Here is a 2,560-nt window from a genome sequence, read left to right on the forward strand (position 1 = left end):
ATGGATGGATGGATGGATGGATGGATGGATGGATGGATGGATGGATGGATGGATGGATGGATGGATGGATGGTTGGATGGATGGATGGATGGATGGATGGATGGATAGATAGATGGATAGATAGATGGATAAATAAATGGATGGATGGATAGATGGATGGATGAATAGATGGATAGATAGATGGATGGATGAATGGATAACTGAATAGATAGATAGATAGTTAGATGGGTCGATGGATGGAAAGATGAATGGATGGATAAGCAGATGAACCGATAGACAGACAGACATGTAGATATCTCCGATATGCCGCCCAATTAACAGTTGTGTTACTAGTTAGACTTACTAGTGAATAATTACAGTCATACAACTAAGAGTAATATTGGACATGGTATAACGTCACTTACCGATAACATCACAACTGGGAAATTTACGGAACGATCAACTGCTTGCATACATGCACGGCTACTGGAACAAGACTGAAGTCGGCAACACCGCTTGTCTCTAATGCAGCACGCATGCATGTAGAAGGCGTGATTGTTGCTACGCGTGTGTTTACCTACGCTACAGAGGAACACGAGCCAGCAATTTATTCAACACACTTTGATTAGCCTTTTTTAAAGTTTGTGTGTGTGCGCGCGTGTGTGCATGTGTGCGAGTATGTATATTGAGCGCAAGTAATAACTGACGTGCTGCACACAAGGCAATGCCAACAATGGTGAGCGTCAGCATTCGTAATTATGTGCACATATTATTAATACTTTAATTTACATTCACAGAACTAAATGACTGGCAATTTTGTTGCACGTAGCCTAGCCATTTTAATCCAGCAAGCTGAATAGAAGGGTTTCGCATTTTGCAATCAAAAAATTACTGCCTTCATGGCTCTTGAATGTAAATTTTTCCAAGGGGAAAATATGAACACACGTAATATTCCTATCGCTATACGTATAAACACGGGAATCTCCAGCACACGGTGAATAATTACAACATAGCGCTTCAGGATGTGTTCATGACAAGCTATGAAGGACATTCTATATCTAATTACGCTAATACGATGAAGATCAATTTAAAGCTACGAAACGCGGCACCTTTACTTCGGGCATAATTTCACGTTTCACCTCTATCGTGTATACTTTACTCAGGCCTATGTTGAACCGCTTTGTTACTCTTTGCCGCGAAAGTCATTAAATCTTTAAAAACCTTTAGTAAGTCAATGTTTAATCTGTATCCTTATTCCGCCATCCTTAGAAACAACTTACAATGTCTTCACAAAGCGCCAGAAAGTGCCGGACTGTCCCCCTAGCTGCCCCACAAAAGTTGTTGCGATAAAATTAATTTTAACCATTTGGATTCTTATGTATAGAGTATCAATACTCCGTAATCTCTATATTAACCGTGGTAAGCTTTCTGATGTAAGCGAGTCTTAGACCATGTCTAATTTGATCACTTCCAATCACACCAAATCAGACATTCTGTCACTTATATCGCAATAATATATGCTTGATCAATTGTACATAGCAACACAGACCCTTACTGAAAATGTTGTCTGAAAAATCGACACACGCACTCGCGCACCAATTATGCCCTGGTTTCCGGTGCACCAAACATTGTACAATAAAATATATGATTACAACATTAATAAGAGATTCACCTATTGAAGGTCGCAAATTATAAAATAATTGATTTCGTAGTATGCCTTCGCTACGACGGTGAATTGATATTTTTCCGAACGCTCCCATCCGCACACCCACCCCACACTGCATACGAAGAAGTATAGCAGCATGCGTTGTTGGAACCTTTGTAACTGAGCCTTCCATTGCAGCAAATATGTGTTCGGGTGTTATATGGAGAAGTATTGCAGCATGCGTTGTTGGAACCTTTGTAACTGAGCCTTCCATTGCAGCAAATCTGTGATCGGTGTTATAAGGAGAAGCATTGCAGCATGCGTTGTCCGAACATTTTTAACTGAGCTTTCCATTGCAGCAAATGTGTATTCGGCTGTTGTACGCACTGCATGCTGAAATCAAATAATTAAAATTCTTCATTTACATGTGCCTATATACATGCTACAAAAATAGTTTTACAGCGGGTAATTATAATATAACAGGCAACGATTCTACTGCAGACACATTTGACGCTTATAGTACTACGGAATATATTTCTTTTATTGTATTCAAGTTGAGTATTATATAGCGAGCGATTATGCATTAAATCCTGATAAGAAAGCGTGTGTGAGTGCGCTTACCCGCTTCCGTGGACGCCACCAGGGAAACGATCAGTAGTACCGCCAAGATTACTCTCTTCATTTCGTTGTNCACGGTGTGACGGTATCGTAGCCCCGCCGTGACGCAGGGTGGGACGGTATCGTAGCCCCGCCGTGACGCACGGTGTGACGGTATCGTAGCCACGCCGTGACGCACGGTGTGACGGGATCGTAGCCCCGCCGTGACGCACGGTGTGACGGCATCGTAGCCACGTCGTGACGCACGGTGTGACGGTATCGTAGCCCCGCCGTGACGCACGGTGTGACGGTATCGTAGCCACGCCGTGACACATGATG

At 42.4% G+C, this 2,560-nt stretch overlaps 1 long non-coding RNA gene across 1 annotated transcript in view; it reads right to left on the reverse strand.

The window, feature by feature from the left end:
* The window catches only part of LOC106818119, a 16,804-nt gene extending 14,490 nt beyond the window's left edge, over window positions 1–2,314 (reverse strand). Inside the window, exons 1-2 of the long non-coding RNA XR_001395153.1 lie at window positions 2,246–2,314; window positions 1,797–2,017 (exon numbers count right to left, since the gene is read on the reverse strand). This is a non-coding gene — a long non-coding RNA (uncharacterized LOC106818119). The remainder of the gene's footprint in view (window positions 1–1,796; window positions 2,018–2,245) is intronic.
* Between the last annotated feature and the right edge of the window lie 246 nt (window positions 2,315–2,560).

This window comes from Priapulus caudatus, unplaced genomic scaffold, assembly GCF_000485595.1.
Source record: "Priapulus caudatus unplaced genomic scaffold, Priapulus_caudatus-5.0.1 Scaffold2036, whole genome shotgun sequence".
Lineage (NCBI taxonomy): Eukaryota > Metazoa > Priapulida > Priapulimorpha > Priapulimorphida > Priapulidae > Priapulus > Priapulus caudatus.